Source organism: Odocoileus virginianus, chromosome 6, assembly GCF_023699985.2.
Source record: "Odocoileus virginianus isolate 20LAN1187 ecotype Illinois chromosome 6, Ovbor_1.2, whole genome shotgun sequence".
Taxonomy (NCBI): domain Eukaryota; kingdom Metazoa; phylum Chordata; class Mammalia; order Artiodactyla; family Cervidae; genus Odocoileus; species Odocoileus virginianus.
In genome coordinates, this window is record NC_069679.1 from 50,501,927 (window position 1) to 50,528,693 (window position 26,767).

Sequence of the window (26,767 nt, forward strand, 5' to 3'; positions counted from 1 at the left end):
CCTGGGCTCTGGGGAGGACCAGGGAAGGGGGAAAAAAGGCTACCATATGAGGTTTCCAAGAGGACCACATACAGAATTCAATAGCATACAGCACTTTGAAAATAAGGGTAACATGCAGGGCAATAAGTGTTAATTTCATTATATGAAGATCCACTATCAAACAAATCAATAAAAAGATAAATACCTTTTAGGAAAGTGACAAAAGTTGAGAAGCAATCACTATACAAAGGAAAAATGGCAAATGATGAATGGATCATCACCTGAATTGACCTGGGCTCATTGAACATCCTGTCTCCTCTTAAACTGGTACTTGAGATTTGCTCTTTCAAATGTGTCCTAATGATGCATGTTTAGCACCTAGCTTGTGAGGACCAGAGAGGGGGCTTATTTCAGCCCAGATGAAGCAAAGGTGGGTGCTACACAGCTTGCTGCATCAGCAGGAGTGATGCTGAAGCACAGAAATGATCCTAACCTGGAACAAAGGGTGTTGCGAAATAGGAAAGCGTCATCAATTGATGAATCAACACACAAGCATTTGTTGAAGACCTATTTGACTCCAGCGGGGAGCATGAAAACACCAAGCCCTGCTCCCATTCCCCTCCCCTCTACCCCCCACCCCCACCCCGTCACAGAGGAGAAAAATCTGAGGGATAAGAACAACAACCCACGGAGGAATGAATTGTTTGGCCTAGATTTTATGAGTGGTTTTCAGTTCTGGCTGCACATTAGAATCCCTGGAGAGCTCTTAAAAAATACAAATGCCTACTGGAATGTTCATAGCAGCACTGCTTATAACAGCTCCAACTGGAGACTATTCAAATGCACATCAACAGTAGTATGGATAAATAATTATGGATCATTCACATAATGGACTTCCACTTAGCAATGAGAAGGAAAGATTGACTACATGCAACAACATGGATAAATCTCTTCACTATAATGTTGAGTGAAAGAAACCAGATAAACAAGTGTCACGCTTAAAGGTACCATCACAATGGAAGATGCTAGCAATAGAAAAAAGTAGGTGCAGGGTACACTGGAATTCTGTATTATCCACATGTCTTTTTTTGTTGCAAATCTGGACTGCTCCAAAATTCAGAAGTTTATTTAAGTATGAGTTATATTGTATGATTCCATTAATGTCAAAAACAGATAAAATTCATCCCAAACTATTAGAATTCAGGAAGATGCTTACCCTGGAAGGCATAAGTCTGGGAAGGGTACTGGGGTAGTATCTTTTTTAAAAAATTATTTATTTTTGGCTATGCTGGGTCTTCATTGCTGTGCACAGGCTTTCTCTATTTGCAGCAAGCAGGGGTTACTCTCTAGCTGCAGTGTGTGGGCTTCTTATTATGGTGGTTTCCCTTATTGCAGAGCACAGGCTCTATGGCTCGCGGGCTTCAGTAGTTGTGGCTCACAGCTTTAGTAGCTATAGAGCACAGGCTTAGTTGCCCTGGAGCACGTGGGATCTTCCTGGATCAGGGATCAAAACCTGTGTCCCCTGCATTGGCAGGCAGATTCCTAACCACTGGGCCACCAGAGAAGTCCAGTTCTGTGACTTGATCTACATGCTGGCTACCTAGGCATGTCCCACTGTGAAAATGTATCGAGCAATTTCTGTATGTAATGTTTTATTTTGATAAAATGTGAAAAGCTATGCTAATGTCGGGTCCTACCTAGACCAACTAAATCAGATTTCTTAGAGGAGGGCCTGGCCATTAAGATTTTTAAAAAGCTCCCTAGATTATTTTAATGTGCCTCCAGGACGGAGAACCACTGCTATTTGTCCTGTGGGCAGTGAGAGGAGCCAGAAACCAGTTTAGACTGGAGGCATGGGTACAAACTTCCCAGAGATGCAGAACATGCATGAATCCTGAAAGGCTGGGAGAGATTGGTTGAGGCCAGTGGGGTTCCACTATAAATGAGCGTTCCAAGTCCAGGAAACATTCAATTTCCAATTCTCATTTTTCAGTTTTTCTGGTGGTGGCTACACTTTTGCTTAGAAACTTGATTTCCTGTCTTAAATGCTCTTGTCATATGTTGACCCCTTCAGTTCAAGAGCTGTGAACAGGGTATCACCGGGCTTCATGCAAATGGAATTATAAAGCAATTAATTTTGTGTACCTCACACACTATATTTTATCTAATTTGTAGTCTCTCATATTACTGCTCAAGCCTCAGTAAGCCCTGAAAAAAGCATGCTTATAATAAATGACTAGAAAAACAAGCCTTGGCGTTTAGGTTGGATCACAGACGCACTCCCTATGGTGTCAGTAATCAACTGCTAAGACATAATACATTTAAGTGTACCAAACTGGGGAAGGGAGACTTCTTTGGGGAAAGAATTGATGGATCCCTGGCTTGTGCAGAAGCTTATGTCTGAGTGTGTCACTGCTGCTGTGATTATTAGTCCAGACCATCCAGTGGGCTCCCCGGTTAGTTTCTTATTTGTAAGGGAGGCAGGAGCTGTATGGAATATTCACTAAGAGTATTTGTGAACTTACAGTGCTGTTTTGTTCTGATAGCCTTTGCTTCCTTGGGCTCATTCTAGGTAATGAACGATGATAACAGCTGGCCTTTTTTGAATGCTCACATCATGCCAGGCACTTTGCCAAGCCCCTTCCATGAATTATTTCATTTAATCCTCCCTTCAATCTTAAGAGTCTCCCCTTGACAGATGAGAAGTCTAGCATCCAAGATTAATAATTTACCCAAGGTCCCACCCCCCGTCAGGAGCAAAGTCAGTTATGTCAAATCAATTGACTTTCAGACCTTGCTTTTAACCATGGTGTGGTGCTGCCTACAAGGGTCCAGGAAAGCTCAGGTGAGGGGACCTTGTCACCATGTGTCCTCAAAGCCCGTTGCTTCCCCTCCTCCCCACCTCGCCTTAAGCCTCACGATTTGTCACCTCTCCCGCTCTTCTCCCTCTGACCTTCTTTGCCCCCTCTCCTGGTACTTCACATTTATTCTGGAGAGCTCCTCATCTCATCTCCAGAAGAGTGGATGATAAATCTAAGCTTTGCGATTTGCTGAGTAATTTCTCTCAAGAGTGGCAGCACCTGAGGAGAAACTCCACCAGGAGGACAGTGCCTGCCACCCGTGAGTCACGAGTGTGACAGAAGCTGGCCCAGGGGACAGCAAACTCCGGCCCGCTCACCAGATCCTGTTTTGGTAAATAAAGTTTAGGAGAACACAGCTGTGCCCTTCGTGTATTTATTACCTGTGGCTGTGTGCCACTACAGAGGCAAGGTTAGAGCTCCTGACAGAGGCCGTGGACCACAGAGTCTAAAGTGTCTGCTCTCTGAGCCTTCTGGAGAAACTGCCCACCCCAGGGACACTACAGAAAGGCTCTACTGCAGAGCGCGGGGCAAGGGCTCCATAATGGCTGTTCCCCTTCCGCGGGTTTCCGGCGGCTTCCTGTGGTGGATTCCGGGCAGGGGGAGCATTCTGCAATCACATCACGTGGGTCACGGCTGCCCCTGCCCATTCATGGCAGGCAGCGGAGGCCACAATCCTCGCTGAATATTCATCCGCGCTTTGGCAAGTGAAACAGTGACAAGTGTCCTCACAGAAACAAAACGATGTATTATTTATTCTGTAGAGTATTTCCAGGAAATCCCCAGCTGGGGTGGAAACAGCCTGGGACTGGGAGCAACATCTCAGTGCCAGGACCAGTGAGCAGGACTATGGCGATGGCTGCCTCAGTGTGGCAGATACAGGACAATTATGTGTCCTGACAGCTGTTGCCTCACCCGATAAAAGAAGACACTTATTTTTTTTTCTTTCAGAATGTGTTTAAAATCTCAAAAACTGGAATTAGTCATGAAACACTTCAAGTTAACTGCTTGTCTGCTTCATTATGACAGCTTTGGTTAAGGACCACTTTCCATCATGTGATCCTTGTTTTCCACTGGTTAGTGGCAGGGGTGGCCCAGGATTGCTGTGGAAGTGGAACTGGCTCAGTCATGTCTGACTCTGTGACCCCAGGCTCCACTCTCCATGGGATTCTCCAGGCAAGAATACTGGAGTGGGTAGCCATTCCCTCCTTCAGGGGCTCTTCGTGACCCAGGGATGGAACCCTCTTCCATTGCAGGCAGATTCTTCCCCCTCTGAGCCACCGGGAAGGGTTTCTGTAGACAAATCACATGGCTAGGCCCCTGACTCTGCTTCTAGGTCCAGTTGAGGAAGCCATGTCATGCAACCTCCCAGACTCTTCATAAATTCTACTTTCTTTAATTAGGGGGCCTGAAGGCCTTGCATTTGTGGGCCATTTTATCTGGGAGCTGTATTTCCCATTCTAGGGATACCCAGGTACCAGGATCCAATACTTTCTCCTGGATGACTTAGCGGGTCTTACCTTCTTAGTAGGTAATAGATATTCCTCATCATGGCTCTTGGCACTCTCAGTAAAGTCTAGTCTCTGTGAGGTTGGTAGAGTGATGAAGACTGGAATTAATATGAAATTAACCCTGCAGTGTTAGCCTGGCTTCCCCCAAAGCCCAGGTTTACTGGAAGAACATGATGCCTGGAGCAGGACTGAGGGCAGAGGGAGGTGAGACAGGGAGGAGGAGAGGTAAGGTGAGGTTGGGCTGTGGAGCCAGCCTTCTGGAAGTTACTTCACCTCCTGAGGCCATTTTCCTGGAAGAGATACAAGATGCCTCTGAGTTCAGTTGACCCTAACAGAGGGGAGAAGGGGAGAATTTATCTCCCAGCTTTTGTCTTCCCCACCAGGACCTGGCTACCAGGTTTCCTCCATGGGTTCTTAGTGCCTCCCGGCTGCAGGCGTGGGCCCTGAGCGGGGCCCTGAGGAGACCCAGGGCTCCTGTTGCCCTCTGGTCAGGCCCTGCCATGCCCCTCAGTGCTCCTGACTTCCCTCCACAACCTGGCTTTCTAGGGAGCACACTCATAGCTCTCCCCAGAGAGTTACCATCCCGGAGAGTGGAGAGCTGAGAGTCCATGACTAAATAAGCCAGTGTCTTTATCCTTGTGTGAACCAATGATGAAGCCTGTGCTGTCCATTATTCCAGAGGCTTCCAGTGGTTGAACCTCAGTTACCACAGCAATCACCTGCTCATTGTCAGACCATTTATGGGCTTTCTTCTCACCCCATCTTATTCCCCTATTCCTCTCTCAGTGTTCCAGTCTTTATTTCAAAGTCCGCTTCTGGGAGAACCCAACCAAAGACCACAGAGAAGCTGTGAAAGAGCCAAGAGGCCCGGGGAACAAGCATGTAGCGTCTACCACCCTACTGCGCCTGCGTGAGTGCTCCAGCTGCAGTGATAGTGGAGATGAGGGTCGGGGAGGCCTAGAGGTGAGGTGGTGCAACAGGTGTCTGATGGGCGTCTGCTCCACCTGCCAGGAAGGGTTACAGCTCATTGATCTGAAGCAGGCCCTGGGTAAGTATTTACCGTGTGCAGAGTGCTGAGCACCCCCTGGGGATCAATGCATTTAAGGCTCACCATTGGGAAGCAGCCACTATTATCATTGCCCACACTTTATGAATGAGAAAACTGAAGCTCAGGAGGATGAAGTAACCTGCCATCATCCTTCACCATTACTATTAATATTTAAAGGTTTACTATGACCTAGTTTAATTTTAGGGGACAGAGCTATTCAGGCATCCTGTTCCATTGATCTCTTACCAGACACAGTTCCTTAGTTAAGTGTGTGAGTGTGAGTGTTTGATTGTGTGTATGCATTGGGTGGTGGGGACATGGGAGCTAGGGGTTAAAATGTAGAGACCCACTTCCCCTCAGTGTGACCCAAAGAAATAACCTCCCACTGTTTGTAATACAAGCAGAAGCTGGTCTGAATCTTGTGTCTGGTTTGGGTCCTTTTCCAGGACTAGAAACTGTTTCTAAATTAGACTCTAACTTACTGACCAGCAAATAGCACAAAACAAAACGTTTTTTTTTGATGATTTAAGTGTAAATGAGCCAGAGGCAGAGAGATTAAATTTTCCCTCAAATACACAGGGGTTAAAAAAATTACAGTCTCCAGAGAGGCTGGTTCCTTGAGGACTGAGTTTTTGCCAAGTCAGCACATTCAAGAAAGAGTTTGTGACTCTCTGCCAAACCCCAAGCGCCACTGGCTTGCTTGCCTTAGTTTCTTGCTGAACCCTGGAGAAATCTATCTTCCTAAATCCTCGCTGTCTGTCAGAACTGAAAGCCCATTTCTGTGCAAATGATTCATTGTTATAATTTGTGCCACCTCCTCACAGACCTGCAGACTTTTCATTTTTTACATCAATTCCTATGTAATATTTCAACAAGTCTCTTTTTTCTTCTCTGTCTCCCTCCAGTCCTTCCTCCAGCTCTCTGCCAACAGATTCGAAACAGGAGTTTGTGACAGAGCTTCCTTTGATTCTAGCCCTGAATCTCACTCTGCCTCTTGACTGTATATTTCTGACAGGTGCAGAGCAGGCAGGAGAAATGACAGCGTCATGCAGAATGCAAGCAGATACGGTGGTGTGCATCACTGTTTCTCCTGCTAGTGTCCCTTTGGGTTACAGTGAAATCACCAAGCAGGACAAGTTTTATTCTTTTACTTAAAGAAGTCACTGTGGGCATCATTCATCCCCCCATTCCACGTCTAAGAGGATTCGAATGATTTGACTATCTTGATTCCTCCCATTCCAAGTTTTGGGGTAACAATGTGTCCCCCACTACTGGGAGGTCCATCAAGGTGTCCCTGAATGTTAGTGGCAGAGGATAGCAGGACCAGCTGATCTCCGTGAGTACAACATGCAGCCGACCAGCTTGCCTCCATTTGTTCAATTGCAGGCAATTCTAGTTCCAAGGTGAGTGAAATGAACAACCGAGGACCAGGAAAATAAAGCTCTTCTTTCTGCATTTTAAAAAGCAGTGAAAACGATTTCCAAACCTGAGCTGCTGGCCCTTGCCAGTTCCTTTGCGTTTGGCGTGGGTTTTAATGGGCACCCAGAGTGTCGCTGTCTCTCACAAGTTTTTTGCAGAGTGTCCAGATGATGCCTCAGGAGAACTCCATTTGTAAAACCTACAGTGTCCCCACCTGCAACACTCTAGTGAGCTGGTCCACTCAGACACTTTTTGTTCGGTGGATTCTGGAAGGCTGTTAGGTCTGAGAAGGGGACAAGTTCCAGGAAACATGCACATCAACTTGTCAAACGTTCTGCTGGATTGATGGCATACACCAGCACAGAATTGTGCCCATTTAATGACATGTGAGCCGCTCATGAAAGGATTCTGAAGTGCAGCCTGCTCTGATACTGAGCCACCCGTGTGGAAGCCATGGTAAAGTTGAACAGCAGATGGAAAACTCCACCGAACCTTTTATTGGCCATATGTCACTTCTGAGTGTTGGCCAACAAACCAAATTTGCAGCTAATATATAATGATTTAAACAGCTAAAAGAACAGCTGCACTTTGATTTCTGAGGCCTTTCCCCCCAGCTTTCCTAGCTCACTGGAGTTTCTCAAACTACTTTCCTTAATCCTGTGCACTTCACTCTGAATCTTCACCAGGTGGCACCATCTTCAGATGGTAGTGTTGCTGGTTCTGTGGTTGGCTGCATCCAGCTTAGCTGGTCCATTTCTCTGCTCCTTCTGCCTTGCAGGCAGTTTTCTAACTTCTTTGGAAGAAGAAAGTGCTAAAAAGCACAAGACTCAGGTATTTTCATATTTCTGCCTGCTGGGCTGTTTCTGTTCTTTCTTTTCCAAGTCCCTCTGATTACAGGCTTCCCTGGTGGCTCAGTGTTAAAGAATTAGCCTGCAATGCAGGAGATGCAGTTTCGATCCCTGGGAGAGGAAGATCCCTTGGAGAATGAAATGGCAACCCACTCCAGTATTCTTGCCTGGAAAATTCCATGGACAGAGGAGCCTGGTGGGCTATAGTCCATGGGATCACAAGAATCTGACACGTCTTAGCAACTAAACCACCAACCATCACCTGCTTACAGGGCCTCTTGCATTCTCTTTTGGGGTGCCTGGGCTGGTCTTCTGCTGAGCCTGAAGGGCTAGTCCTTGGAGTAGACTGTGGGAGGGCAGCTTGTTCTGATTTATGAAGACATGACCTGGGATGGAGCTTCTCTGGAAAAATTCAGCTCTCTTACTGTCAGAATCATCTAGAAGGAAATGATTGATGTCAGGAATAAGCAGAACAGGCCTCCTCTTGGCTCTTTAGTCTCTCTGGCTCTTCTATCCCATGTAGTTTAAGTGCCAAATCTCTACTCCTAGCCACGGACATGCTAAGCTGGCTTAGTGCATGAAGCTTCATGGAAGAAGAGGCTCCTTGTTATAAATTGAGGGTTATATAGTTGTTTCTGGGTTGAGTGTGTTGGAAACTGCCAGGAAAGGAGAGACAGAACAATGCCAATTTAAACTTGCATGCCTGCCAACCACTAACCCGATAACTCAATTTAGGGATAGAAGATTGCTGAAGCTGTACAACCATAAAATGGCTCTATAGCTGTCACTCTAACGAACTCCAGCTCAGGTTTCTGTGTATTAACTCCTGCAAAACTCAGCCACCTCCCTGATGTTATTCAAAAGACTTTGAACAGCATTGTGAATAAAAATTATCACAGACTACATCAAACTCAATGATTTTTATAACATCTGGAGCCAAGCACAGTAAATGGGGAGTGAAACGCACATTCATCATGGGTGTTTGGGTTTGTTTTCTATTTTTACAAAGAAAGGAAGTAAGAAATATCTTTCCTATAGGGATTTTTAGTTATCTGTTCCTGTGCTAAACTGGACACCTCATGAAAGAATTATAGCCTTTGTTTCTGTGTTTATAGGTTGGTCCTCTTTTTAGGTCTGATTAAGACCTTGTCCTGCAGAAACTTTATTTTAGGGAATTTATCCTAAGAAAGAACTGCTGTGGGGAACAGCAGTGTACATGGTTAACCATCCTAGCATTATTTATGGAAGCAGGAGATTGGAAACAACCCAAATGTTCATCAACAGAGAAGAGATTAAATTATAATATTATCCACACACTGGATGCAGCTGTACAAAAGAAGGAAGATGTTCTGTATATACAGAGATGGAAAGAAGTCCAGGACACTTGTTAGGAAAGGTCAGATACAGAACACAGTGTACAAAATGCACTTCACTTTAATCCATGTAACATTTGTATACAGGTTAAGAAACTCTGGGCTTCCCTGGTGGCTCAGTGATGAGAATCTGCCCTGTCAATGCAGGAGACCTGGGTTTGATCCCTGGGTAAGGAATATTCCCTGAAGAAATAAATGGCAACCCACTCCAGTATTTTTGCCTGGGCAAGCCCATGGACAGAAGAGGCTGGTGGGCGGCAGTCCATAGGTTCACAAAGAATCTGATAGGACTTAGTGATTAAACAACAACAACAAAGAAACTGTAGAAGGATACATAGAAATAGGCTACCGGGAGAGCAAGAACAGAGCCCACAAAAGGGAATAAACCACTCATTTATTTATTTAAGTCAAATATATTTGACAGATAGCAAATGGTCCTAAAATTATCATATACTTTAAAGTGTAAAACATGTTGCTTTGATACATTTATGTATTATAATGTGGTTGCTGTTGTTATCTATATTTATCACAGTATGTAGTTATAAGATGATATTGCTGTCTATATTCATTCTATTGCACATTAGATCACTATGGCTTAACTACTACTCTTTGCAAGCTTGTAGCCTTAACATCCTTCCTGCTTTCCAGTAACCACCATTTTTTTTGCCCTATTTTTCATGGGTTTGACTTTATTAGGCTCTGTATGTAAGTGATATCATACAGTACTTGTCTTCAACTTACTTCACTTAGCAAAATGTACTCGAGGTCCAAGTGGCAGGATACCCTCCTCTCTCACAGCTGACTAATATTCCATTGCATGTGTGGGTGTGTGTGTGTGTGTGTGTGTGTGTGTGTATGCATTTTTCTCCATTCATTCTTTGATAAACATTTAGGTTGTTTCCATATCTTTGCTTTTGTGAAAAATGTTGCTATAAACATGAAAGTGCATATATATCTCTTCAAAATCCTGTGTTCATTTTTATGGGTATATAACCGGTAGCCACGCAGTTCTTAAGCTGGCTTTTCTGTCCACTGTTCTGAAGCTAATTTTCCATACTGACTCCCCTATTATGTCCTAAATGCCAAACTCTCAACCTCCTTGATGTCACTGACCGCCGTGGACCATACATTCTTCCAGAATGAGGTAACTCCAGTGTACGGGTATCAGAGATTCTGCTGATCCTTAGCTCTGTGTGTATAGAATGCCTGTTAACCTTTATGAGCTTCAGCAGACACAGAGGAAAGGAGGGAGCTAGTATTTCTGAGTGTTAGCTATCTTTTAAAAGAAGTATCTCTTTTAATCATACAATGGCATTATGAGGTGGGCACTCTTATTATCTCCATTTAACAGATGAGGAAATTGAGGCTCAGAGAGCTTACCTGACTAGCCTCAGGCCATACAACTCCTAGGTGATGGAGCAAGATCTGAACCTCAGGTAGCTGGTCACTGATGCAAGGGCCCCCCGTGAGGGCAAGTACACCTGTGCTTTCCTTCACCACTCTCTTCCCTTCTCTCTGACTCTCACCAGGCTCGTTCTTCCACTACTTGAGCTGCTGCTCATTTCCTCATTCCTTTGCTGGCTCTTCTTTCTTCTTCTCCTCAAACAAGATTGTCTCCAAGGTCTGTCCTCATCTTCCTCTCTCTAGCTAATCCCACTTCTCAGAAGGGTTCTGACTCTCAATCCTATTGGCTTCACTTTCCAGGCATTTATTTCCAGTTACTTGATGGACGTTTCCACCTGGACATCTTGCTGGACGCCAAGAGCCAGTATTTTCCAAACCATATAGATCATCTTTCTGTTCACAATTGGATTCTTTTCCTTCTTATCATTTCCTGATAATACTACCCCAACTTCATCATTCTTAAGCTCAAAACCTTAGAGAAGGCTTTGATTCCTTTTTAAATTTTTTTTCTCCCTGGCTTCCAGTTTTCAATATAGAAAAAAATTCTGTTGTTTTGACTTTGACTGCCTTCCTATAACTCAGCTGTGCATTAAGTCTTGCCTGGGGAGTGATCTCTTAACTGACCACCCCACCTTCAGTTTTGTTGGTCTCCTAACTATCTAACTAGCTGACAAATAATCTTTTTATATAATATGAGACTCATAACATTTTATGAGGAAAACTTTCAAATGCTAATGAAAGACACACACCCAAAAAAGACTTCATAAATGGAAAGGCCAGGAGCACAAATTATTATAAAGCTGCCAATTCTTCTGAAATTAAACTATAAATTTAATGGGGCTTTAATAAAAATACCATCAGGGCTTTTGCATATTTTTCTGATCTGAGAGGTCTCATGGAAAAATAAGTATGCTAGAATATGATAATTCTGAAATGGAGAAATAAAAAATAATCCTAAAAGATATTACAATTATTTAAGGTGATGGTAATTAATATAGTTAAACCCATGCAGGAATAAACAAGCAGAACAATAGACAAAATAGAATCAGAAATTGAACCCAATGTTTTTATAAGAATTTAAGATTTGATAAAGTTTGCCTATCTTAATCAGTGGGAAATATTTACAGTTCAGTAAATGGTATTAGGACAATTGGGTAGCCACCTGTCAAGTAATAAAGTTGTATTTCTCCTAAGTCTTTATACCAAAATGAGTGCCAGATGGACTACCAACATGAAAGCTAAACTACCAAGGTTGCAGGGGAAAAAATGGAAAAAATTAATAATCTTGGAATAGAGGAGAAATTTCTAAGCATGATAAAATTCAGGAGACATAACAGAAAATATTGATAAGTTTGGCTCTTAAGATCAAATATTTCCACATGGTAGGAAACTCTACAAATTGAGTCAAATTAAAATCATAAACAGGGAAAAATATTTGCAACAAATTTGTCAGACAAAGGGCTGAATCTATTAAAATATAAAGGACTTCTTCAAATCAATAAGAAAAAGATCAACACTATTAATAGAAAAATTAGCAAAGAACATGAACAAATCTATCACAAAAGGAAAAACAAATGGTATGAAGATAGTTTAAAAAATATCTATGTTCCCACAGAGTAAGCAAATATAAGCTAAAACTGTATTTTTTGCTTAATATCCAAAGTTTCTTAAATGTATTTTTGACAATCTATTTTCGACAAAGGTGTAGGAAAACAGACGTTTATACATTTTTGAGGTATGTAAATTGATGCAACCTCTAAAGAGGGCAATCTCAGAATATTTATCAACATTTAGAATGTGCATACCCTTTCACACATCAATTCCATGTTTAGGAACTTCTACAGTTACATTTAAGCTTCTGCCTGGAGAAAAACATAAGGATATTTACTGCAGTGTTGAGTATAATAGCATATTTTACCATCTCAAAAAAGAAATGAAAAAATAGTAAAGCTTGTTTACTCTCTACTTTAATCCTCTGATTGTTCCCCATCAGCTATTGAAATTCTGCTGATCTGGCCCCAGCATACTTTTTCTATCTTGTATCTTGCTACACGCCTTACACCTGGCCAAATGAGCACCCTGTTGCCCTGCCCCTTCCCCATCTCTGTACCTCTCTTTGTGCTGATCCTGTTTCCTGTTGCATGACTTGCACCGTTCCCAGCCTCTCCCTTCTTCTACGTGAATCCTAATTACCTTTATAACCTGGCTCACATGCTATCTTTTTCTGAAGATATCCTTGGACATTGGATCCTCTATGATTTCCTATACTTAGTTGAAAATTTCTACCTGTTCTGACTTTTTTTTTTGGGGGGGGCTTCTCATAAAGTTGCTTTAGATTCTAAACCAAAGCAGAGAGAAGAGATGACACCCAAGTTAACCCATCCACTAGTGAGTTGGGACCTCTTTCCCGGAAGTGTCTGACTCCACCCAGTGGGAGCTGGCGGCAGGGCGGGGCGTGGGGTGGAGTTGGGGCGGTCCAAGGCCCCAAGGCACTGACTCCTTCCTCTATCACCTCCCTGCGCCCCTTCTCCCCAGGCTCCCCCTCCTTCTGGACCCAGAGCATAAGCTCAGCAATACTGTGGCCCCCGGGGCATGACCGCAGGCGGGGCGGGGCTTTTCCCCCAAGCAGAGGAAGTACAGCGAGAGAGGCCCAGGGCCCCGGTTGGACCGGCTGAGGTAAAATTTTTAAAGCTTATTCATGGGGACGTGGTGTCAGCAGTCCTCATGGCTCAGCTCTGGGCCTCAGTTTGGGCCTCGCCATCCTGAGGTCGTGGTGGTAGAAGAGGTCGAGCCCTGGCTGAGCAGCGGGTCTTCATGCTGCGTGGGGCCGCGAGGTGGGACCTTCATGCCGTTTCACCCAGCATCCACGCTTGTCCCCAGGACCTGCCTCCTGATGCCGTCTGCGGCCTTCACCCTCCTCTCGTTTCCTGTGCCTCACAGAGGTGTCCAAGTTGACAGGTAAGACGGTGTTGAGTCCGTTAAGGAGGGAGATGATGCTCAGTCAGGAGGATGGTCCCATGTTCTGGGGGCGTACCCTGGCCCGGGTCTTCTAGCGGGAAATGAAGGATGGAGATGCACACGTCTTGATCTTCCTAGATGTTGGGGCGCCGCATCTTGCCCGGGGCGGGGTGTGAGGGGGGGGTGGGGGTAGGAGGCAGGGGGTTGGGGAACGAAAGGGCGGCCAGGAGTCAGGATAACCGATGGCGATCTATAGGTACGCCTTCAAGTAGCAGCCCTCAGAATAGGCGTTGGGGTGCTGCGCCCCTCAGTAGGCAGGTCGCCCTCACACACCAGGGTCACCCGAAGCCGTCCACTGGCTCCTCTTGCAGCCCCTTAAACTCTGGCAGCAGGCCCTTCGGTGTGCCGGGCGCCAGCGGAGAACTGGCCGGGCAGCTGTCCTCCCTGGCGCCTCTCTGGGTGCTCCCCTGTTCTGACTTCTAACATGTGGCCCTTTTGGGGCTGGAATGATAGTGATATTTTGATGTCTTTGCCCTTTGATGCAACTGTTTTAATCTGGGGAAAAGATACAACCTACCTAAAACATTATTAAGGTACACCCTCACCACCCCCAACCCCAGCAAAAATACCTTCTCTGTTTCTGATTATATAACATGCATTTACAGTTGACCCTTGAACAATATGGGTTTGAACTGCATGGGTCCAATTATACACGGCTTTTTTTTTCAATAGTAAATGTACACTACAGTTTCATGGGAGTTGCAGTTGGTTGAATCTGAGAATTTGGAACCAGGCATAGGGACAAAGGGGGCTTCACTGGAGGCTCAGTGGTAAAGAATCTGCCTGTCAATGCAGGCGACTCGGGTTCAATCCCTGGATCGGGAAGATCCCCTGGAGAAGGAAATGGCAATCCACTCTGGTACTCTTGCTTGGCTAGTCCCATGGACAGAGGAGCATGGCAGGTTACAGTCCATGGGGTCCCAAAAGGGTCAGACACAATTTAGCAATTAAACGACGCAGGGAGGAAGCACCTGTACAGAGTGCCCTATCCAGAGTGCAGATGGTTCTCTGCACAGAGGGTTGGCACCCTTGACTCCCTGAATTGTTTAAGGGTCACCTGTACTTAGAAACGTGAAAAACCATACACTCCTGTGTGTTTATGCTGTGCTCTGTGTGTGCACGTAATAGAATAAAAGAAAAATAAGTTTCCTGAAATAAATTCCCTAGTCAAAGAATATACGTGTTTAAAATGTTAGTGTATGTTGCCAAACTGATCTCCAGAAAGATTTATGATTCATTCAACATTTATTGAATTCCTAGTGTGTGCCAAGTACTGTGTACTATTTAGGGTACAGCGATGAGCAGCACCTCGTGTAGTCCCTGCCCTTGTGGAGTCTGTGTCAGTATTACTAACAGAAGACACATGTGCTGTGAGAAAGTATAGTAGTGTGAATTCTGCCTAGTTGGGGAGTTCAAGGATGAATTCCTGGAGGAAGAGATATTTCAGATAAGGCCTGATGCTTCAGTTGGAGTTAACTAGATTGGGGGTGGGGGGCGTGTGGGTTGAGGCAGGTAAGAGATTTTCAGCCTCAGCCTTTGCAAATGTGGCTTCTGGTGGGGCATGGGGTTGAAGAAGGCTTGTGTGGCTGGAGACCATGGAAAGGGAGGGAAGGCACTAGGCAAAAATGAGACTGGAGATATAGGTAGGGAGCATGCTACTGGTGGATTCATAAGTCTTGTTAAAAATGTTATTGTTATTCCAGTGCTAGGAGAGATGTAAGCAGCAATTGGGGATATTATATTTATTTTTTAAAAAGACAACTTTGGCTGAGTAGAAAGGACTGATAAACAGAAGCAAGAATGAACACAGGTTGACAAGTTAGGAGGCTATTTTTGTAGTCCAAGTGACGGATGATAACACTAAACTAATCTGAAGCACAGACAATAATAAGAAATCAAGGCAAAAGTAGAGGAAAATGGATGCTTTTATGATTTTACCAGTTAACACCAATATTAGAGGGGATATAATTGATCTCTTTTTGTCTTTGCCAATGTAAGGGGTGTATGCATAGTATAAATTATATAGTATGGATTATATATACAACTTAGAATATGAATTATGTATACAATTTCCTTTGATTATTAGTTAGGTTGGACTTCTTTTTCTTTTCCATTGGCCATATTCATTTTTATTCATTTCTTCTTTTGAATTATCTGAACATATACTTGGTCCATTTTCTTCTTCTGTTCTGGTATCCAGCTCAGAATCCCACATTGGACTTAGTTGTCATTTTCCCCTTGTCTTCTCTGGTCAATGACAGTTTCTCAGATGTATGTTTTTATTAATCATTTGAATAAATCATTTTTATACTGATGCAGGGTAGAGCTTGGTAAGAATCTAAGTGCATAATGAAGGCAAACTTAAACCAACTTAAGAGAGAGCAGATGATAGTCTGTGATATATGTTGTAAATTTTTAAAAGTTTTTTTTTAACTTAGTTTGTGTGTTCATGTATGTCTGTTTATGTGTGAAATCATATTATTTCATATTATTATTTCTGGCTTTGGGATAATGCTTAGAGGTCCCTCCATCCCAACAGATAGAACTCTTTATGTACATTATATTCTGTTACTTTTACAACCATATATTGTCAAGTTATATCAAATAAGATACAAATCAGACATCCTCACCCTATTCTTTATTCTCTCCACCCTCAACTTCACCAGATGGGGCAATAAAAAACAGAAGTGGCGCTTATGATACAGAATCAGCAGTGTCAATATGATGATGTCATAATGTCTTGTTCTGCTCTGAATTTTTTTGACTTTGCACCTTACTTGGGTCCTGACCAAAGCCTTACCTGTTTTGATACTATTCTTTAATTGTCTTTCCAGTCCTACCAGGTCATGAGTTACTTGAGCATAGGAACCACGTTTATCTCATTTTGTGTAATACACCTGTGACTGGGCCCGCCTTTGCGGACTCTGCCAACATAGCATTTTAATGCATCTATTCCCATAAAAGAGAAACTAGAAACACAGTGATGAAAATGTAGATTTTCTCAAGAGTTTTGTGAGGCACTTATTGGAAATAAGAGTCCCTCATAAATCATACAGCAGGACAATCACATTTCTACATCAGGCAGCATTTCTGTGTCCTTTCTCTTCCCCTCTGGTCTATAGTCTCTCTCCAGTGAGAATAAAAAATCTAGTCAGCAAAATAAAACTCAAAGTTAGCCTAATAAGGGCCACATATTTTTCTTCAAACTCCCCTTTGGAGTTTCAATTCATTTTATCATGACTGCGTCCATTGATTTTTTTTTTTATCAGAAAACTTTGGGCATGGCAGAAAGTCATCCAATGCTTGTGGGAATCAATGAATTGGGCCACAATGCTGCTCTAATGTTGGACTTATGCAATTGACTTGGTGTCTAGGAGGTTAAAAAAAAAAGAGCTATTACTTTACGATTCCTCTTTGTTTTCACCTGATGGAGAAAATTAGGACTCTATTGGAAACCCACAATAATTTTGATGGGCTATCAGGTTAATTATAATAAGGATCTATCTTATATCCCCGCCAAAGGAGCATTTTCTTAAATGGTGCCTTAGCACGGACCCAGAGAACAGTATATTGAGAAGTGAGCAAATGGTCTGGATAAGCTGAGAGTATGGATGTCACTTGTCTGCCCTGGGGGGCCAGCCAGATGCAGATCCATTTGGAATGAAGCCTTTGGGCTGGAAGCCAACAGCCCCCAAATGGGATGTTTTATCTCTTCCCTAAAGAGAGACGTTGAGAGGCTAGAGGCACACTGGACAAAGTAGGTGTAACCAATCTTAGGTCTAAGAAGCAAGCCATGTGCACACAGGTGAGCAAATGAGATTAGAGGTGGTTGGCAAGGTAGCTGGTTAGCTTCACCTCACCTGCTGCCTAATTCAGAACTGGGTTAGCGGAGGAGTCATGGAATATTTGAATATCAACTGAGCACCAGGGCACAAAGTAAGGTCAAGTGTACGTTATCATAAGGTTAATGTCCTGATACCTAAATTCTGGCCTAATGATGGGTAGGGTCAGTTTCCCTCTTTTGCTCCCCCTTTTCACATCCTAATGGCCTCACCTTGCTTTCTGGGACCTACTTAGCCTTAATTTACATACAATAAGTTCCCCTTATGTGGATTGCTCTCTTGGTGACCAAATGACCTCTACAGAAGTCACTTTCTGTCTTTTAGCCTCAGTTTCCTCATCTGAGAAATAAAAAGAAAATATTGAAAGATAATTTGGGTAGAGCAACCAGCACAGTGTGCGTGTCGGACTCTGTGCAACCCTATGGACCGTAGCCCGCCAGGCTCCTCTGTCCATAGGATTCTCCAGGCAAGAATACTGCAGTGGGTTTTCATTTCTTCTCCAGGGGATCCTCCAGGGATTGAACCTGCATCTCCTGTCGGTCTTGCATTGGCAGGTGGATTCTTTATCACCAAGCCGCTAGGGAAGCCCAACCAGCATAGTACCATCACCTAGAAGCTGCTCCTGTGGTTTGTCTTAGGAGAAGATAAGGCTGTTTCTAGATGTCAGGACACGTGGGGCTTCACATTCTCTCAGAACATTGGAGGGGGATACCTCAACAGCAGGGGTAGAAGGAGCCTTGCTTCTGATTCTTCACAGCACGTACTCTCAGCATTTAGATTCTTGCCTATTTTGACACCCAGATGATGGCTCCCTGATATCTCTTTGAACGCCTCAGCCCCTGAGTTATAGCTTCCACTGACCCCTCTGCAGGGGAGGACAATGGGCTGGGACGGCTGCAGGAACCATGGTAAGAAGCCAATAGAATCAAAGCTGTAACTGGGTTAATGACACTGCGGCGTTGGGGTGGCTGTCATGAGGACTTTAAAAAAAAAGGAAGAAAAGAAAGAAAAGAAATCCCAAGACCCAAACAAAGCCAGATGTGACTTAGGAAAAGAGCATTAAGGGATTGCAGTATAGAAATTTGTTTTCCTAACAGCAAATAGCTACTTAATTGGGTTAAAGTAAATCGAAAGACATTTTATATTTACATGAAAATTAACCAAAAAAAAAAAAGGAAAATAGATGAAAATCTAATTTTTTCCTACTCTTCCATTTCCCCTTTTCTTTCTTCATTTTCCTCTCTTCCTCCAATACAATGAAACATTCCTTCTAATTCTCCCTCGGGGCTCAGGTAGGCTGGACCCAGTGCTATGGTAGATATAATCCATAAATGGAAATCTTGGGAGTGTCACCTTCTCCCCAACTTCTGCCGCTAAGCATATTTGAATCTGAGGCAGAAACCTCTATTAATATAAATGTGAGTTTAGTGTGCTAAACTCACATTTAGAAGCCCATACTGGGGACAAGTTGGATTTGAAATCCAGTTTCTGCTCCTCTTGCCAAGTGTCTGCCTGCCCAGCGAGGGTGACTTTTCCTGATAGTGGGCCTAAACAAAAGATGAAGAAAAGGGGAGACATTTTTGAGAGACCTGAAAGCCCCATGATGTGACTATGCTTGCAAGAAGGTCAGGAGTGACAAAAAGACAGGAGAAATCTGCAGGAGCCAATACAGTTTAGAAAAGTAGAGAGGAGGCTCAGAGTCTAGTGGGGAGAGGAATCCAGGGAGAAGCCTGCAGAAGGCTGGGGAGGAGCCGTTCTCTGAATGTCAGGGTGACTTGGAGTACAGCTTGGCCTCATTGCAGTGATAAGATGCAGAGAAGCCAGACGGAGAGGACCGTGCATCCCCACCAGTCACACGGTGGTGAGAGATGCTGTGTTTTGACTGGAGTGGAGTGGAGGACCCAGTTGCAGGGCTGCAGGGTCACAGGCAAGGAGAGGGGGTGGATAAGAGTAGAACATGAGAATGAAACAGACTCCAAGCCTTTGCTTTTGGGTCCTGAATATCTGTGGTTGTCTACTTTTTACCAAACAGCATTCTGTTCCTTGTAGCTAACTCTATTACCCTCACTGAAATACTGGTCACGGAAACAGACACACTCACAAAAACTCACCCTTAGCAAACATCGCCAAATTAAGATTTAGGCCAGAAAAGAAAATCAGACAAAATTATATTCTTATGTTTCTTTAAATCTACCATAAAACCCCAAACCTCCAATGAACTAGAAAATCTCTCCACAAAAATCATTAAGTTAAAAATAAACATTAAAAATTGACTGGCAGTCAACAAGAATAATAGAAAATATAAAACCTTCAGACAAGAGCAGTAATTATCTTATTGATTTGAAGGATTAAGGGGAAAAGAGGGGCCTTGGGGATAAGCTATGACTCATGATTGCTGCCCTTTAGCTGGAAACTTCAATGCCTGATGGGTGGTTACGTTTTAGGATCCCAGAAGGAGGCCACCCACCCCCAACACATGAAGAAATTTGTTCAACAGACTGTACCCTAAAGCAGTTTTACTAACAATTCTGATGTGGCCATACAATCAAATAAACTAAAAGTACTTTATAAACTGTGATAGTCCTCACAAAGACAGGTGGTACCTTAGTCCTAGAGGCCAGAATTTAGATCTGGACCACTGCTGTATTCTCAGAGGGATTGGACTTATTTGTTGAACAAATGAGTCAGATATTCTACAGATAATATGCGTTTGTGTTTGTGCTCAGTCATGCCCGATTCTTTGAGACCCCAGGAACTGTAGCCCACCAGGCTCCTCTGTTCATGGAATACTGGAGTGGGTTGCCATTTCCTCCTCAGTCTACAGATAATACTCTTCTGATATTACTCTTTCTGATTATATGCAAAGATTTGGGGTGGGGAGAGGGAAGATACTCATTTACCATCTGCATGCATGTGTGCTAAGTTGATTCAGTCGTGTCTGACTCTTTGCGACAGTGTGGACCATGGCTTGCCAGGCTCTGTCTGTGGAATTCTCCAGGCAAAACTACTGGAGTGAGTTGTTTGCCCTCCTCCAGGGGATCTTCCTGACCCAGGGATCAAACCCACATCTCTTACATCTCCCACATTGGCAGGTAGGTTCTTTACCACTAGCACCACTATTTGCCATCTGTTTGTCACCTAAACTGTCCTGGGTGATTCTGTTAATTCTTGCTCTGAATGGAGGGATCCTATGGAAAAAGAGTCCCCTTACTCAAAAGGAGGTTGGAGAAGATGGCATTGCCAGTCTTCTACCATGTGGACCCTTCAGGGTTCTCCTTGTGATACTTTGTGACTTGTCCCTCACTGTGCTCACTGCCATGCTCCTCTGTGGCCTGTTTGGGCTGTCTCAGGATGTTCATTTCAGCCCCTAGAAACTCAGACATCACTTGACGTTTGTGATCCAGTCCTTGGAGTTTTCCTTCCCAAACCACAAATAAATCCACAATAGGTACTGTGGTTTTGTTTTTGAGGTTTCTCTTGAAGATAGACTCCATTCACCATTTACTCAATAGGTATTATTGATGACTTACCCGCTGCCAGGCTGGTTGCTGTTACTGAAGATCTGTGAGCAGTACCAACAAGTGCCCCTTCTTAGGGCTCCTGAATATTAGTGACTGGGGGAAGTCACTGGTGGACCAGGCTCCCTCTCCCATCCCATCCTGGGGCACACTTTGTCTGCCAATTCCATGTAAGTGACAGAAATGACAGCACAGCCTTACCTTCAGCAATTTTACTTCACCTTGTTTTTATATGGTTTCTAGGAACCTTTACATCGTGATTAGTCAGAGGACTGGGCTGCCCATGCAGATGGCCTTGGAGAGTAGGAGGAGCTGCTCCCAGCAATGACTGCCTCCCAGCCTGTCAATTGTACCATCCTTTTACCTTTTCTCTGTCTCTTGGTAGGACTTGAGTTGACTGGTATTCATGGGAGCTATTTGGGTTGAGACTTAGGGTCAATGTTTACTATCTTGTCCTCAAAGTGTACCCTGGTATGAAGCTTTTCTTCTTTCTGTGGAGCTATGCAATATGAAACCTGGGCTTCCCAAGTGGTGCTAGTGGTAAAGAATCTGCCTGCCAATGCCGAAGACACCAAGAGATGTGGGCTAGATACCTGCATCAGGAAGCTCCCCTGGAGTAGAAATTGGCAGCCCACTCCAGCATCCTTGTCTGGAAAATCCCATGGACAGAGGAGCCGTATAGTATAAGACCTGTGACACTCCAGTTCTTGGCTGTGCACTTAGGGCTTTTGAGTCCTCCTTCTAGGGTCATGGTGGAGCAAGGCTTTCCTCTGCTGCAGGGGCTCTGTGTGGATGCTCAGCTTCATGAAACAGTGAGCTTTTGCCACACCCTTGCCCTCTGCCTTGGGTTCCTGCAAAGAACTTGTGGGGAACTCCCCCTCTGCCAAGACTCATTGCCTTTTTGTGCAGTAGGAATGTATGTGTATGTGTGTGTGTGTGTGTGTGTGTTACTTGCTCAGTTGTGTCCAACTCTTTGCGACCGCATGGACTGAAGCCCACCAGGCTCCTCTGTCCATGGGATTTCCCAGGCAAGAATCCTGGAGTGGGTTGCTATTCCCTTCTCCAGGGGATCTTCCCTACCCAGGGATCGAACCCAGGTGTCCTGGATTGCAGGCAGATTCTTTACTGTCTGAGACACCAGGGAAGCCCCAGGAATATGTATAGTGAGGTGCTGCCCAGTCCTCCAAAAGCTCTGATAAAAGAAGCTGACATGTCTGTGATTAGGTTTTCCTCAGGAGTCTGTGTGAGGGTGTATTTCACCCAAACTCTGGGATGACTCCAGCCCAGCTGTCAGTTTTATTTTCAGGAGTCCTTGAACAGGTCTGATCTGGTCATGAGAGCTATTTGGGAAGATAGCTCCATATGCTGTCCGTTCCCAGGGAGCTTTAGTCATTTGTTCAAAGATTTGGGATTGTTTCATCGATTGTCAAAATAAATTAATCACAGGAACTTTTTGAAGCTAGCTAAATCCATTTTTGAACAAGGTGAGCTTATAAATACAGAAAATAGTCAAAATAAAGAATTGGTGTTTGGTAGTAGGGGACCGTGCAGAGAATGGGAAACACAAGACTTGCCTTCACCATAACAAGATTTTACCCTGTAGACCTCTGTTCACTTCACCCGGTTCTGTTGCCTGATGTTGTACACAGTTCCTTTTCAACAGCTTGAATTCTGCCTCTCTCTTTCCAAGATTTTTTTTTTTTTTTGGCTGTGCAGGGTGTATGTGGGACCTTAGTTCCCTGACTGGGATTGAACCTGTGTCTCCTGCAGTGGAAGTGTGCGTCTTAACCACTGGACCACCAATTAAGTCCCTGCCTTCCTCTTTCCCATTTCCCAACCCTCCCTTGACATGGGGAAGCAAACAACGAAAACACAGAAAAAACAATGCCCCAAACTACCAAACATTAATAGAATATTCACTCCAAATGAGGTTTTTAAAGAGGCACTTTAAATGCAGCAGAGACCTAAGCACTAACATCAATGTTCTTATAAGCAGAAAATAAAATCTACAAATAAAGTTTTAGTGGAAGGCGTATCATTTTATTTCATTAATATTCATATTCCAAACTCATATACACAGTGACAGAGAACTGCAGGAGATAATTTTGCTCCTAGGAAATAAACAACAGCCCCAGACCAGCCTAATAAACATTCAAAACGGCATCCACACCAGGCACAGGTGCTCTCCAGTTGCCTCTGTACTGATGATGATGTTTAGTAGGCTGGAGCTCTGAGCAGCATCGTGACTGGTGCTCTGCCTTTGCATCCCACATGCTGGTGGAGTGAGATGGGCTGATTTGTCCTGCCTCTGTGTTGGAGGGGACAAGGTCCCCCAGGATCTTCCTAGTAATATATGTCTTCCAGTTTTCCATCTTTGTGTTTGGAATGACACCTCTCCCAGCCTCCCCTGACTAGTCAAAGGCAGGCTATTTCTGAAGAAAGGTGATTGAGTCTCCTGGCCTCTGACTCACTGCCGAACCCTGCTGAGGCCTTTAAACCTGAACTCCAGTGACCTGCTGTGTGTAGCTGTAAGATGATGAGATAAATGCACATACCCTACCCAGAACCAGGAGCCTCTGATTTTTTGATAGTGACCTGACCTTGGAGAGGCTCAACTGGTTTATGGGAAGAGAAGGTCTTTGCTGCATATTTGTTATTGTCTAGTCACTACGTTGTGTCCACTCTGCAACCCCATGGACTGCAGCCGGCCAGGCTCCTCTGTCCATGAGATTTCCCAGCAAGAATACTGGAGTGGGCTGTCATGCTCTCCTCCAGTGGATCTTCCCAGGCTGGGGTTCAAACCCATGTCTCCTGCACAGTAGGGAGATTTTTTACAGCAGGCCTTTGTTAACCTGCTGCTTGTGCGCTCATTTCCCCAGGGAGCTCCGTAGGTGCAGGTTACACCTGGAGAAGCTAAATCATCTGCATGAGGAGCAACCTGGGGGGGCGGGGGGGCGGAGGTCTGACTCTTTGTGACCCCTATGGATTGTAGCCCGCCAGGTTCCTCTGTCCATGGAATGTTCCAGGCAAGAATCCTGGAGTGGGTTGCCATTTCCCTCTCCAGGGTATCTTCCTGATCAAGGTATCGAGCCAGGTCTCTTGTGTCTCCTGCATTGGCGGGTGGATTCTTTACCATCGAGCGACCTGGGAAGTCTTTCTGTGTATAAGAAGGACTATACTCACTGTGTTTCTTAGCCTTCACAGTGGGGTTCCCATCTTGCCTCTGAGGAATCCAGAAATGACCTTCCCACTTTGCAGGCTCCGAACACTGGGCTTTTGTTCCCAATCCAGTGTTGCTCTTCTCATGCCACAACTGCCCTGGAGATAAACTGAGAAGCGTTATGAGCTCCTGAGGGAGTCATGTCCACATTCAAATTCCTCACAGTCATGTGGGAAGGAAGGGCAACAGAAGAGAACATTCAGATTAGAGATGCAGGGAAGAAACCTGGGGGAAGACCAAGGATTTCAGCAGAATACATTTGAATGGGAAGGGATCCGAAAGACACCTCATGGGAGAAAACCACACAAATTGCTGCCGAGAAACCCGGAGAAGTGTCTGACCCAGATAAGTAAGGTTGGGTTTAATCTCTTGATTCTGGTTGCTTAATTCCCAGACAGTTTTGCTCTCAGGCCTGCACATTAATTGGTCTAAGGAGATAAGGGACCTCTTTAGATTGACATCAGAAAGAAAAAAAAATGGCACATTCTCTGGTGAAAGTGTCAGTTTTTCTTAGCTGACAGAGAAGGTAGAACAAATGGGACATTATGGATGAGTTTCCATTGCAACTCACTGGATGAACCTCTCAACTTCCCAGAGCCTGGGTCCCCTCCTCTCTCCCCACCTTCCCTATAGCCCACCAGGCTCCTCTGTCCGTGGAATTTTCCAGGCAAGAATACTGGAGTGGGTTGCATTTCTTTCACTGGGGGATCTTCCTGACTCAGGGATTGAACCCGCATCGCTTATGTCTCCTGCATTGGCAGGTGGTTCTTTACTACTAGCACCACCTGGGAAGCCCCTATTATGATTACAGCTACTGCTCTATTTTCTGTGACAGCCTCCAACCAAGTTTCGTTTATCCACTCTTCTATTTCAATAGTTCTTAGTAGTTTATGGTTCCTGGACTCAACCCTCCATCTACAGAATCAGAATCTCTGGTAGGAGCCTAGGAATCTGTATTCTAATAAATGTCCCACAAGCCTGGAAAACACCAGCCTGCTGAGCAAATTCTTCATCTGGGCCCTGAAGCCAATTTAGGATCCAGCTTCTAGCATTTCAGCCTACTTTGCGTCTCCTCAGCGAGTCTGCCCACTGGCCACGTCTTCCTCTGGTTCCCCGAAGCGTTCTCTCTTCTCATCCTGTGTGAGGAGCTGCTGTTCTCCTCCAAGAGCACGTGGACGATCCTGCATCCTAGCTATGCTCCGCTATCCCTACTGCCCGAAAGCCTCCCATTGCCAAGCCCTCCTCAACTGTCATCCCAGTGTTAGGCACTTTTTCTTCTTTTCTGCTCCTTTCCCTGGTTCAGCACAAGTCCTCAGGCATGCAGAGCCAGCGGTGGTTGTCTCCTCCATACACCCGTCTCTCAGCTCACCTGCAGCCCCCTCAGAGCTGGAAACTGGATTCTGATCATGAGGAACGAGGGAACCATGGCCTCTGTGTCACCAGTCGTGGCTCCTCCCCTGGTGAGGGTGGGGTGGGGGCGAGGTCGTCTTCTCACAGGAGTCAGATCCTGCACTTTTTCTTACACTTGCTGGTACTGAGCCTGCACCATGTGGCAAACCCTTGGCTCCTCCACACCCTGTTCAAGCCCTTTTCCCTGTGTTGGGCCTGGTCCCCCAGAACGACTCTGTCGCCACTTTGCTCTGTCCACCATCACTGCCCACACAGGATGTGGGTGCCCTCCCCACTGCCCAGCTCAGGGTTTGAAACAGCCTCATGAAACCACCCCCTCTGTCTGGCCTGACCTGACCTGACTGCCGAGCACAGCCCTCTGCTCTAGGCACTGTGGCCTGGCCGCCAGTGGGAGAGGCTTCTGAGTCCTGGATTGTGATGCCCGCGGTGATAAGGAGGTCAGGGAAGAGGATTGGGACTCCAGCCCAGCCCCAGATGGGCAGACCTCCCTGAAGATACAGGAACTGCCATGGGGCAGCCAAGGGCAGACATTCCTGGTGTTTTGACTGTTGCCTTTGCCACCCTCTGGGGCTCGCCACATAGGCTTTTAGGTCTGTTTTTTGACTTGCTTTGTTATCAGACCCTGTTTCCCTCGGCCCGGCCCTCCTTTACTCTGTCCTCTGCCCCGAAGGGGGTGAGAGTAGGGAAGTGAGCAGTGGGGTGGGGGGAGACGCACTTTGAGGGGTGGTCTTTGGCACCCCTCTGTGGTGCAGGGAAGCCTCAAGGCTTGGAGCCCCAGCTGAGGAAGCGTCTCTGTCTTCCCACGTTGCTGTTTCTCTGAGGGCAGGGAGAAGGCCCAAGTGCTGGTGCTATACTGCTGTTGTTTTTAGACCCTAAGTCATGTCCACCTGTTTGCCACCCCAAGACAGAAGTAGCACTTGGATTGGCCTTGAAGGACAGGTGGGTTTGTGTTACCAGATAGGTGAGGTGGGCACCCCACGTGGATGTATTGGCCTGAGTAGATATAGGGAGATGGGAAAGTTCTGGTATGATTGGGAAGTAAATAATATTTAGTTTGGTAAAAACTCTGCATTATTTAAGGGAAATCATGAGTGAAAAGGCTGGAAAAGTTAGCTAGATCAAGCCTTTGGAAGACTTTGAACTCAAGACTAGGGGTTCTGCCTTGACTTGGTCAGATACATATCCACTGGAGGCTGTTCTCTTGTAGATAAATAAGTAACCGTGACAACATACTGGACTTTAAGAAGCCAGATCTTGCCTTCTTGACCAGGAAACTCATAAGCAAACAGCTTGGGAGGAAAAGAGTGGTAGCAATGTGA

At 45.0% G+C, this 26,767-nt stretch overlaps 1 pseudogene; it reads right to left on the reverse strand.

Annotated features, from left to right (window-relative positions):
- Positions 1 to 13,182: 13,182 nt before the first annotated feature.
- On the reverse strand, positions 13,183 to 25,464 carry LOC110126036 (ubiquitin-conjugating enzyme E2 R1 pseudogene; annotated as a pseudogene).
- Positions 25,465 to 26,767: the final 1,303 nt, after the last annotated feature.